This window comes from Pieris napi, chromosome 3 (assembly GCF_905475465.1).
Source record: "Pieris napi chromosome 3, ilPieNapi1.2, whole genome shotgun sequence".
NCBI lineage: Eukaryota > Metazoa > Arthropoda > Insecta > Lepidoptera > Pieridae > Pieris > Pieris napi.
In genome coordinates this window covers 11,150,716-11,163,804 of record NC_062236.1, presented here as the reverse complement: position 1 = coordinate 11,163,804, position 13,089 = coordinate 11,150,716, and the positions used below count along the sequence as shown (strand labels likewise).

Here is a 13,089-nt window from a genome sequence, read left to right as displayed (position 1 = left end):
TAAAAGATATGATGGTAGAGCAAATTTTAGGCCATTATTTTTGTTAGGCTTATAGTCAAAGTTTTTGGTAAGTCGTCGATTTCGTGGACTTGAGATTAAGCTAAGCCAACACTAGGGAGGGATTCGCAGTTTGCTCTATAAATACCGACTGTGTCTTAGCTCGATAGTTAAGTCAGAGTAAAGTCCAAGTGCGGACTATAGATCTCACCCTAAGATTCAGAAACGACACTTAGCGCGATTTAATACTGTATATTAAAGTCTAATACGTTTTTGACATACGAGAGTCAAACCTAGCGTTAAATCTCAACTCTGTCTTACAACGGTAATAATAATAAACTTTACTCAAAACAAAATAGAGGAAGAAATATTCATATTCAAAAATATTTACCAAATTAATAGAAACAATTTCTGAGAAATGTTCACCTTATATGAATGGACTGAGTCAGTGTAAACCAAACCCATGACTCATGACTCGTGACGTCACGAAACCGCTATGCGCGTGCGCACCTTCTCTCCTCGCACCTTACGGATTATGATGTTGTTATAAATTATTATTTAGCATAGTTTATAATAACTGTATTGTTTTTAAAAAAGGTATCTGTTGTAATGGCTGAGTTCTAAACAAGCGAGTTTAAATTAAATTACATACCTATATGTATTTTGTTAAAAGCTTCTTATCTTAACTGAGAGTGACTACACCTAGCAATTCCTTTCTCATTACAAATACGTTTAAGCTACTGTATAACAAAGTCTTTTGTATTTCTTAACTTTTTCCTCCGTAAATAATGATTAATTATAGGAATTATTAACATTTAAAACTGATTTCAAATAACTGCCAATGTTATTTGCCTAGATACCTATATAATACATGTCCCCAGAAATTCGTGGACGCATAATTTTGGAACATTTTCGATGAAATTTGGAATATAATACATACATGAAAAGACATCTCGATATAACTTATTTTACAAATAATTTCTAGAGAAACATACACTAACATTGACTTAGGGTCCTTTAGAGTTTACCAATTCTTAAAAGGCCGGCTGCGCACTCGCGAGCCTTCTGGCATTAAGAGTGTCCATGGGCTGCGGTATCACCCGTTTGTCTCCTGTTCTATAAAAAAAAACTCCCACCCAGTCTAAAATAGGCTTCCAAGCATTATGCTCAAATACTATTAAATTCCAACTATAATAACTCCTATTACGATATAACCTCATTTTACGAAGTCGGTTAAAACGCTACTAACGGTAATATAAAATGCACCCCACAAAACGTTTTCATAACGGGGTTCAATTGATACCTGCGTCACTGGTATCAGGTAACAATTTACAAGGCACCTGGGAACTCCACCTTGCAACTTTTTTGTATTGAATATATATATTTGTATCTTAGAACATTAAATATAATGTATGCATCGTAAATAGCGTTGGCCTACTGGCACGGTGCACGACTCGTTCTCTAATACCCTTAGTATGTAAGCTATATTGCTAATCGCCTATCGTAAACGCAGGTAATCAAAGGAAAGTATAATACGAAATGGAACTAATTTGAGGGTACGACCAACCAGGCTCCAAAAGATAAACCACTCCTTATATGGAAATTGTATTCGTTTTTAAAAACAAACTTCCAAGCGAAATTAGAGAATTATCGCTAAATAAATGCAAAGCCCTCGTTAAACGTAAATTAATAAATAAAGCTTTTTATAAATTTGACGAATACTTAAATGATCCTAATCCTTGGGATTGATTTGCTCCAGTTCAAACAATTTGTATGACAATACTTGGCGATTAAGAGTGGCGGAAAGTTTCTTGCCAGTTCTTGTTACCCGCTCTACGCCCTTGCGAACTGGTAGTAAATGTAAATTTACAATTAATTTAACTTACGACGATTCATAAGTGTACTTGTTTACCTATATGAATAAAGATATTTTGAGTTTGAAAGACTTGAATATCCTAGCGGGAGCGGCAGTCGATTCTCGGTCTTTAACAAAGAGACACCTATGTTTTCTTAGTTTAATTAAATATAATTTTACTAAAGAGTATTTTAAATTGCGTACAATAGTTCGAATCCCGGCTTGTATTAAATTCTGTGCGCAATGAATACTTCATCGTATGGAAAGAACTGAGGTACCGTTTTAAACCCAAAAATCTACGCTGTTTGTACTGTAAGGCTGATGGAAAATTATACATAAAACGGAGGCAAAGACTTAAGACTTTTTTCTTAAACGTTCATTTATAATAATGACCATTATGTGTATTATAATTAAAATTTCCGCAGACTATGAGATAGATTTTTTGTTATTAATTAAGGTAACCTTATTTTTATGTACAGAAAATTTAAATTAACTTTTTAGGATCAGTGGTGGGTAGGATCTATTTCGTGCTTTTTTAAAAGCACTGTATGATTTGCACTGAAGTATTCCCAAACCAATTTAAACGATACGACTAATATAAGTCCTTCGAGAAAAGAGCGTAAGAGGTCGCTAGCGAGCCTTCTGGCGGTGTTTGTCCATGGGCGTTATCACTTACATATGTTAGGTAAGGCTTCTGTTAAAAAAAAACTTCAACCTCCTAATATTATCGGTTATCTAAATATCACTCATTACTGAAGTTATTAACTCCTATTTTTTGTTATTTCAAACAACCCTGGTAGTGACAAAAAATTATTATCATTGAAAAACTAAATGTATTTAAAAACGTTGAGGCAATTGACTATATACTTGTGAACATCATTTATAAAGAAGGTTAAATGGTACGAGTTAACACCGTTTAAGGAAAAAAAATAAAACTGTATTTTGAAAGGCTCTGAACGAGTGTTTTATACTTTTTAAGTATTTAACGGTATAAACTAAAATTTGAAAGTTTGTGAAAAATTACTGAAGTCAACGACCGTGAAGCCGTATTAAATAGAACAAATGGACTGCCTTGGAAGGAGCGACTCGTGTTACTATGTTGAGAGTGGAAATGTAAGATTCAATAGTTATTTGTTATCATTTAAAGACGCAGGAACTTTTTAATCTAACAATGGACTTACACTAAAGTCCATTGTTAGATTATATATATATACTACAAGTCGTAACTGCTAGATTTAGAGATCGGTCTAGACTTTATTAGGGAACAAGTACTAGTATTTTTCAATATTGAAACTCAATTTAACTTAAATATGTGGCTGGCTAATAGTAGTATCAAGAATAGCCGGTTCTTGACAAATTTTAAAGCATACCTTCAAAAGTGTGCAGAGCAGTGTTGGCCTAGTGGCTTCAACGTGCTACTCCCATCCCAGTGGTCGTAGGTTCGATTCCCGGCGTGCACCAATGGACTTTCTTTTTATGTGTGCATTTAACATTGGCTCTAACGGTAAAGGAAAACATCGTGAGGAAACCGGATTGCCTTAGACCCAAAAAAAGAAAGAAATCTCAGGCCCAGACCTGAAAAGGTTGTAGCGCCACTGATTTATTTTACCTTCAAAAGTATTATTTTTGTAATAGATTTTGCTATTTCTAAATAGAAATGTAAAGTATTTATTGTCTGAAGAATTGTTTATCTTTTATAGTTAAGTGGTACCGCTCAAGAGGTTACAGATTTTTAAATTGCACTTAAGGTTATATTTTTTTGGTTCTAGAATGTGAGGGGCACTAATTATGGGTCATAATTCACTAGTCAAGTGCGTATTGGCGACATTTTGTCGATGTTTACTTCTAACATATGACGATTTCTTTATGATTGTTTTACGACAAATTAGATCGCACATAAAAATCGTGTACAGTACAGCCTTGCGATACTGTAACTCACTTTTCGAACTCTCACTGCGGTTTTTGCAGCGGCGGTCGCGCTCAAATTAGTCGTGAAGCAGTCATTTTACGATTTGGCATTCTGATAAACAATAAACTACAAGCTCCCTCCTTCTCTGCTCTATTTCTTTGATATACATGTACAGGATTGCTTTATTACACTAATTTGACTTTTATTACTTCCTTTACTTCGTTTTCCAATAGTCTGTTATTGATGCGATCACTATTTGATATTACAAATTGTATTAATGGATTCTAAAGAGAGAGATATTGACTACATTTACGCTGAGGAATTACATTTTTATAAGTGGTAATGTTATAATTAAAAAAGATCTACAAGAGGAATGAACTGGAGCTTTTGGTTTATGTTAACTACTGTATCTATGCGACTTAAACCCCATCGGAAACCAGCAAGGTCTTGCGGTATTCTTGATTGGCCATTGTTACGTTCATATCCGATGAGACTGCTTTGTTTTATAAGTTTTTTTGCAACAGTGACTTAAGTAAAACGTATTTTGTATAGCTTAAGTAATCTTGGAAGCACCGAGGTATATTTAAAAATTGCAGACTTAATGAAAGTATTCTTATTTTTATTTACATTTCATAATGGGATATTTGACTAGACTTTAATATACTATGCTATAGAACATACACAAATTGATATTTCTTAATTTTGTTCAGTATTTAGAAATTCATATTAAACGTTTTTAATTTTTATACCAATCTATACCAATCTATTTGTATGACAATACTTGGCGATTAAAAAGAGTGGCGGAAAGTTTCTTGCCAGTTCTTCTTACCCGCTCTACGCCCTTGACTTGCGAACTGGTAGTAAATGTAAATTTACGATTTATTTAACTTGACGATTCAAAAGTGTACTTGGTTACCCATTTGAATAAAGATATTTTGAGTTTGAGTTTATAAACCACGCAAAAGTTTTTTAAATGTTAATTATCATTCTTAAATTACACTAATACACAAGTATATTATTATTGATGATCAAAACAGTCTCCGACGTAATTAAACTCCAAGGTAGTGTTAGGATTACACAGGTGAAGACATAATATTATTTACTGGCGTCGCGTCGTTTTAACTATCTGTGACATGACTTACTGATAAAAATAATTATTTACAAGTTATTTTACTCTATATTATTATTAAAGCTTTATTAATCCATACAACAATTGGTAAGTTTACATTCCTGTAATATGACCTGCCCATTTTACTCTATATAACGCTCTTTTAAATCATGTAGTATAAATTACTTACAGTAACATATGCTGATATTGTCGATTTGACGTAGTAATTTTAAGGTAGAAGAATTAAAAGAAAATAATATTTCATCAGAGCACTTAGGAACAAACTTTAATGAGCGTCTGAAAGTAGGTACTTGATCTTACCAATTAAGTAGCAGGCGATTAAGAGGTAGGTACTCTTATTGAAACTTATAAAATCCTTTCTGGCCACTATTATGTTCCAGGAATTGATAAGCTCTTTATTTTAAGTGAGAACAAACTTTTGAAGAGTAGTTCTTTAAAACTAAATACCACTCAATATTATACAAATTCCCTAAAGAACTTTCTTCACAACCGAGTAGCGGCTGACTAGAATATGCTTCCGGAAAGTGTAATTAGTGCTCTTTGAACTCTTTTCTAAACACAAATAAATTAAATCAGTGGCGCTACAACCTCTTTTAGGTCTGGGCCTTAGATTTCTGAATCTGATTCATAATCATTTTTCGATCTAATTGGCAAGTAGGTGATTAGCCTGCTGTGCCTGACACACGCCGTCGACTTTTTGGTTCCAAGACATGTCGGTTTCCTCACGATGTTTTCCTTCACCGTTCGAGCAAATGCTAAATGGACTCATATAATGAAAGTCCACTGGGGCACAGCCGGGGATCGAACCTACGATCTCAGGGATTTGAGTAGCACGCTGAAGCCACTAGGCCAACATTGATCTTTTAAAAATAGGTTGGATAATGGTTGGCGCAGTGGTTGCCTGGTAGAGATCGCTCGAAAGCGATAAGGCCGCCAGTTGCTCTCCTTTTTATTTAATTATGTCAATTGTATGCTTTTTTTTCATTTGCGGGTAGTCATAACAGACACATCGTGTCCTCATAACATAATTAATTAAATATAGTTAAAAGTAGAAATATATCATAAATAGCAATAATAAGGCAATATTAGTGAATTGTCCATCTCTGGAAGTGATAGGTGCTTTGTGGAGTGCGGAATATATACAAATAATTCGACTTTTCAAAACTGATTTTGTGTTGGTGACTATAAATTATTGTGAACTATAAAAAAGAAAAACTTTGTGCAAGTGATCTGAGATCCCAGATTGACAGTTTTTTTCTGTCTAATACGTGTTTATTTTGGATCAACGACCGTTATTGTGAGTTGCTTAAATATAAAGTATAAATACTGAAACGTACTTTACTGTGAAGAGCATTTATTGCAGTGCAATTTTTACTGAGACATTTTTAAAGAGAGCATTTATTGTTGTGCAATTACGGAAATATATTTAATAATAATATTAAGTAACTAATCTAATCAAGCTATGAAGTGCCATGGCTGTAATAACGTATTAAATGTTGATCATTTTTTAAAGTGTAATAATTGCAAATGCAAGTTTTGTTATGAATGCCTTGATGTTGCTGCCGGGTCGACTAAGCAGCTCAGTGCTGAGCAATTGGCATCACTTAATTGTCCTCTGTGTCAGAATGTAACTCGGCGTAAAAACAATGACGATAATACTCCTGTCCGGCGGGGTCGCAATAACCAATCACCAAGCGCCTCCTCAAATATAACGACGTGTAAAGAGCCGGAGCGTGATTTTGCTACGAAAACTTCTGCAGGCGCTGACTTTTCAAAGCAGCCGGTTACGTTGGACAGTATTAGCAAACTTATAGACTTGAAACTGTCCCCGGACTCGTCGTTTATGTTAAATCTACGGTCCGCGCTTAGAAAGGATTTGAAGGATATGGTGACCGACGAGGTTTGCCGAGCTGTTGAGTCGGTAAAGGCTGACTTCACGACGACAACGGATTTTATCATCTTAGAACAAAACGATTTGAAGTCAAATGTTGCAGACAAAGACAATCGAATCAGGGTACTCGAGATTGAACTTACGAAATCTCAAAACACGTTATCAAAACTCCAGAGTCGTTTATTTACAGTTGAAAAGATTTCACGTGACTTAAACCTCGAGATTCACGAAGTACCCGAAAGCAAGACTGAGAATCTGATGGAGTTATTCAAAAAACTCTGTGAGTGTTTACAAGTTGTGGTATCTGAGAGTGATGTTAAAGCATGTCGTCGTGTAGCTAAGATGGACTCAAACTCCAAAAGGCCGCGAAACATACTAGTTACCCTCTCGTCGCAGCGTCAGCGTGATACACTCTTGTCTGCGTTGACTCGCTACAATAAGTCCCACCCTGACACCAAACTATCTACTACCGATATTGGTATTGGCGGCTCGTCGTCGAGCAGGATATACTTGTCTGAACATTTGTCTCCTGAAGCTAAAGAGTTACACCATGCGGCACGTAAATTTTGTACTGACAAGAACTACAGGTTTGTTTGGGTGCGATATGGCCAAATTTATGTTCGTAAGGATGAATCAAGCCCAGCCATTCTAATTAAAAGTCATGATTCTTTCACTAAATTGTCTTAATTGTTATTACTACTACTAATTTGTTTGTTTATCATTGCTTAGTAAGTAACTTGATCAATTTTTGTTTTTATATACTGAATCACACGTTATTTCCACAATGATTAATATATTTTATCAAAATGTAAACAGAATCCGTAGCAAGTTAACTCAATTTTCTTTAAATCTGTTAAATTCTAACTACGATATTATATGCTTGACGGAAACGAACTTAAATATGAGTGTTTTCGATGGCGAAGTTGTTGACGCCCGTTACAATCTCTTCAGACGAGATCGTGCGGATTCCTCCAGTGCTAAAACCGAGGGAGGTGGAGTTTTACTCGCCGTCCATAAAAAATACCAGGTCATCCGTCAAGCATCGTGGGATAGTGATATGGAGGATGTCTGGGTTACTCTTATTCCTGAAGCACGTGACACTTCTCGCTTAAATTTATGTGTTTGCTATTTGCCTCCTGATATTAGAATTAACAAGCTTGAACTCTTTTATAGCCATTGCCAAAATTTACTTCTTAATCGTTTCCCTTCGGATAATTTCTTATTAATTGGTGATTTTAACACACCTGATTACTCTGATTCGATTAATCCCTCTCTGTCAATTTCCCCTAACCCGAGTAAGAAGCTCCTTCTACTAAATGAATTAATGTCACTGTGTAATCTAAAACAGCATAACTTTATCACAAATGCAAACGCTCGCTTGTTGGATTTGGTGCTTTCTAATATAGATTGTATAAGTGTCAACGAAACACTTGCATTAAGTTTGTTAGATAAAAATCATCCCGCAATTTTGATTACTCTTTCTCCGATTCAGATATCTAAAGGGCTTCAACGCGCTAACATTAAACGGCTTAATTTTGCTAAATGTAATTTTGAAAACATTAAATCTGAACTCCAGTCTGTGAACTGGTCCGAAATCTTATCGTCCCCTTGTATTGATGAGTGCACCGATGCTTTTTATGAGCTTTTATTTGAAATAATATCAAGAAATACACCAAGTTGTTGCAGCAAATTCTCATCTTATCCAGTCTGGTACAGCAAATCTTTAATTAAATGTAATGAAGAAAAAAACTTATATCATAAACGGTTTAAGAGGTTTGGGAATCCCCGCGATTACGATGTTTTCTCTTTGCTGAGGGTGAGATGCAAATTTCTTACCAAGATTTGTTACGACAAGTATATCGCATCCATCGAGGACTCGTTGGTCAAGGACATAAAATCATTTTGGAGATTTGTGAATAATCGTAAAGGCCATATTTCAGTGCCTCACACCATGACACTTGAAAATACTTCTGAGTCAGACGGTCAGGGGATATGTGACCTTTTTTCGCGATACTTTGGTTCAGTTTTTGATGATAAAACTAATAAAACTATATACACTGACCAATCTGGTGCTGTAAATAACACGTATTTTAATATATTATCTGGCTTTTCTATTACGGTAACAGATATCAAACGTAAAATAGATATTTTGGATATTAATAAAGGGGCAGGTCCTGACCTTCTGCCTCCTATTTTCATAAAAAGTTGCGGAAAGGAGTTGTCCATTCCATTATGTATTCTCTTTAATAAATCGTTAACTAGTGGCGTGTTTCCTAAGCGCTGGAAAACTGCCCACATAATACCTATTTATAAAAGTGGTGATAAGTCAAATTGTAAAAACTATAGACCGATAAGTATTTTATCTTGCGCTGCTAAATTATTTGAGTCAGTGATGTATACTCATCTGTACAGTCATTTTAAGCCTGTTCTTTCAGACAAGCAACATGGTTTTGTTAGAAACAGGTCTACGGTCACTAACCTTCTGGAATACAAAAACTATCTCTGTCAAGTGTTTGCCACAGGTGGCCAAGTTGACTCTGTTTACACTGACTTCTCTAAGGCTTTTGACAAGGTAAATCACCATCTGCTCTGTCATAAGTTAGCGTCACATGGTATCCACGGCAGTTTATATAGATGGATCTGCTCATACCTAGACTCTAGAACTCAGTTGGTTGCGTTAAAGGGCTTCATCTCTGCACCTATCGCAGTTACATCAGGAGTACCTCAGGGTTCCCACTTAGGGCCATTATTCTTCGTAGTTTTTATTAATGACCTTATTCAACAACTGTCCTGCAATTGTCTCTTATATGCAGATGACTTAAAAATATTTACTTCTATTACTAATTTAGATGACTGCTTAACATTACAGCGTGATATCAATACCGTATCACAATGGTGCAAGACTAACTACATGTATTTAAATATAGACAAGTGTTTTGTCATATCGTTTACTAATAAACGAAACAAAATCGTATGGAACTACGACATAGATGGTCAATTAGTTAACAGATCAGATGTTGCAAAAGACCTAGGTATCCTGTTCGATGACAAGCTTTCATTCCGTGCCCACTATAGTCACATCACGTCTAAAGCAAACCATCTACTGGGTTTTATTCTTAGATCCACAAAAGGTTTTAAAAATCCTTGTAGCACCTTGTACTTATACTTCAGCCTCGTAAGAAGTATATTAGAATACGGTAGTCCTATATGGTCGCCGAATTATAAGGTGCACATTGACGAAATTGAGCGAATTCAGAGGAAATTTCTCAGAATTTTATGTTATCGTATAAAACCTGGCCGGTCTAACTTAAATTATTGCGATAGACTCCTGAAATTTAAAGTTCAACCATTAGATTCTAGACGCATACTCTTCGACTTAGTTTACCTTTTCAAAATCATCCACTCCATTATAGACTCTCCCGAACTACTAGCTCACATAAGCCTTAATATTAAATTTAGTGCCCGTAGATCTAATGAAGTCAATTTATTTTCCCTACAAATTTATAAAAATAACATTTCGTTTTACAACCCTTTGACCAGGATGGCTCGTCAATATAACGAGATGGCAAAGAGCAACCACTTACTTGTGGACATATTCTGTCACAACATTAATAAATTCATTAGTGTAATTAAAGACATCCTCCATCGTAGGTTAAGTGCTGACCCTTGTGGTCCTGGTTAACGTTAACGTTAAATTGGTGTCGAGGAACTTATTATTATAATTTTTTTTTTTTTACTATGTTACCTTTGATAGTTATGAGCCTTTTATTATTGTAACATTAATTTTGCAGTGTGCACATGGTTTTACATTAGAATCCTGTTCATAACTGTTAGTTTTAAGTTTATTTTTGTAAAGATTATAATGTGTTTTGTGCATCAAATAAATAAATAAAAAATAAATTGTACTATATTAATGTATATGCAACGAAGTGTTAATAAAATAATAATAAAATAATTTCTCCAAATCCGTAAATACTCGCGCTTCAGCTTATTAAGCTGAATTATTTAATTATTATTATTCATATTATCTCAATAATAAGAATAATAATAGTTTAATACATTTTTATCCATTAAAATGTATTTGCTTTTATATTCAATAATTTTTATGTCATAAAAGTGAAAACTGAGAGTATTACAAATAAATATTTTCTAAAGTATAGAATTAGTAACGAGCTATTGTTATTGCACTAATTATGTACGTAACAATTAGCTTTACAATAGAAATCGAGTGTTTCTTGATTAAAACTTTACCCCCATTATTATCGTGAAAATTAATTTTGCGTTTCTTTCTGTCAAATATTATTTTCGCTGTGGTGAAATGAGATAGATGCTTTGCTTAATACAGTTAACTGAGACTGATATAGTTTGTTCATGAGAACCTTAGGTTTTACTTACCCTAATAAGGATAGAAAACGAGATGAATTAAATAAATATTTTTCTATTTATATTTGTTATGGCTCGTAATACATAGTTATTTCACTTATTTTCCTTAATGGGTTATCTGAAAGGGATCGCTTGTTAGCGATAAGCCATCCCGTTGCATCTCAAACAATTTATACAGTTTCTTATTTTTATTTGAAATGTAACGGAGTTAATTAGATAAATGCAGTAGTGCAAGTTTTTTTGAGGTTTGGGTTCAGTTTTTATTGATAATTATTATAGGCCAGTAGGTGTTTTCTCCATAACATATTTTACCGATTTTTCTTCACCATACCATTTATAGCGTACGTAGAAAGTAAATTAGTTCATTAATTCAGGGTTCGAATCTAGTACCTCAGGGTCGCACGCTAGTGACGATCATAGCTATCTAATATATAAAATACTCGTGTCACAATGTTCGTTCCCATACTGCTTATTTTTTATGCTGTATGCATACAACCCTTAATTTTCACCCCTCTACGATCAACCCCTATTTTTTTATAGTCGATAGTTATTTTGATTGAACTAAAAACATGTATCCCAGAAATATACATGGCAAAACAACGTTTGCCGGGCCAGCTTGTATCTCTATATTTAAATCTCGTGTGCGTGTGTTTATAATTAAACTCCTTATAAACGGCTGGACCGATTTTAATGTAATTTATGTGAATTTTGAAGTGGATTCGATAATGGTTTAGATTAAGATTTTTTTTTGTATTCAATGTTCGTCTGTAGCAATATAAATTATAAAGCCAACGACTCCGTCTAGCGAAGGCTCAGGTAGTTGACATTACAATTTAGGAAGACGGAAGTTAGGAGAAACTACGTGATCTGATTGAATCAGGTGACTTGATACATGTTTCATGAAATAAAATATGCAATTCGTATAACAATAATTCGATTTACAGTCTTGAGGAACATTAAATTTTCTTTAATTCATATATGAACGTATGAACGTCAACGGAAAAGATGTTAAATTGATTCTGATTTTACATTTACTACCAGTTCGCAAGTCAAGGGCGTAGAGCGGGTAAGAAGAAAAGGGGCCTTAGTCAAGATGCCTTAACGGTAGTGTATGTTGAAAGTCGAAAACTAAATTTGTATGAAACATTTGTAGACACGAACTGTAATTTTCATACAATATTGTTAAGGCGTCTTGACTAACTTCTCCCAACAAGAAACTCTCCGCCACTCTTTTTATCGCCAAGTTTTGAGTCATACAACTTGTTCGTAAGGCAGAGCAGCCATAAACATTTGAACTGGAGCAAATCAATCCCAAGGATTAGGATCATTTAAATAATCGTCAAATGTATAAAAAACTTTATTGATTAATTTACGTTTAACGAGAGTTTTGCATTTATTCAGTGATAATTCTCTAATTTCGCTTGCGAGTTTGTTGTATAAACGAATACAATTTTCATATAAGGAGTGGTTTATCTTCTGGAGCCTGGTTGGACTATATTATCGCAGTAAGGTATAAAGATTTAAAGAATACAGTTATATGTAAACATGTTTTTTGAAATACGGAAATTCGTTTGCCCTCCCTGGCCCTAAGGAATACGTGATCTGATGCAATCGGATAACTTGGTACGTGTTTGAAGCGGTGGGCCTAATTTTTTTTTAACTCCCGCACTTGTTTAGAGTACCTCAGTGTGCTCTGTGCAGCAATTAATTTATAAACGCCGTTTCTCGCGAGCCTTCTGGCATTGAGAATGTCCATGGGCGGTATCACTTAACATCAGATAAGCTTCCTGCCGGTTTCCCCCCTATTATATAAATTAAAAAAAATACTGTCCAAAGTCGACTTACGTATTTGACCTAACTATTGCGCGTGCGGTTTCACCTACGGCCTTCAAAACAAGAAGCGGTGAATAAAGTTTGTAATCTTT

General features: G+C 34.5%; 1 protein-coding gene across 1 annotated transcript in view; it reads left to right on the top strand.

The window, feature by feature from the left end:
• LOC125063627 (protein crumbs) overlaps nt 1–13,089 on the top strand; it is a 73,344-nt gene that overhangs the window by 11,101 nt on the left and 49,154 nt on the right. The gene's annotated exons all lie outside the window — the stretch shown is intronic.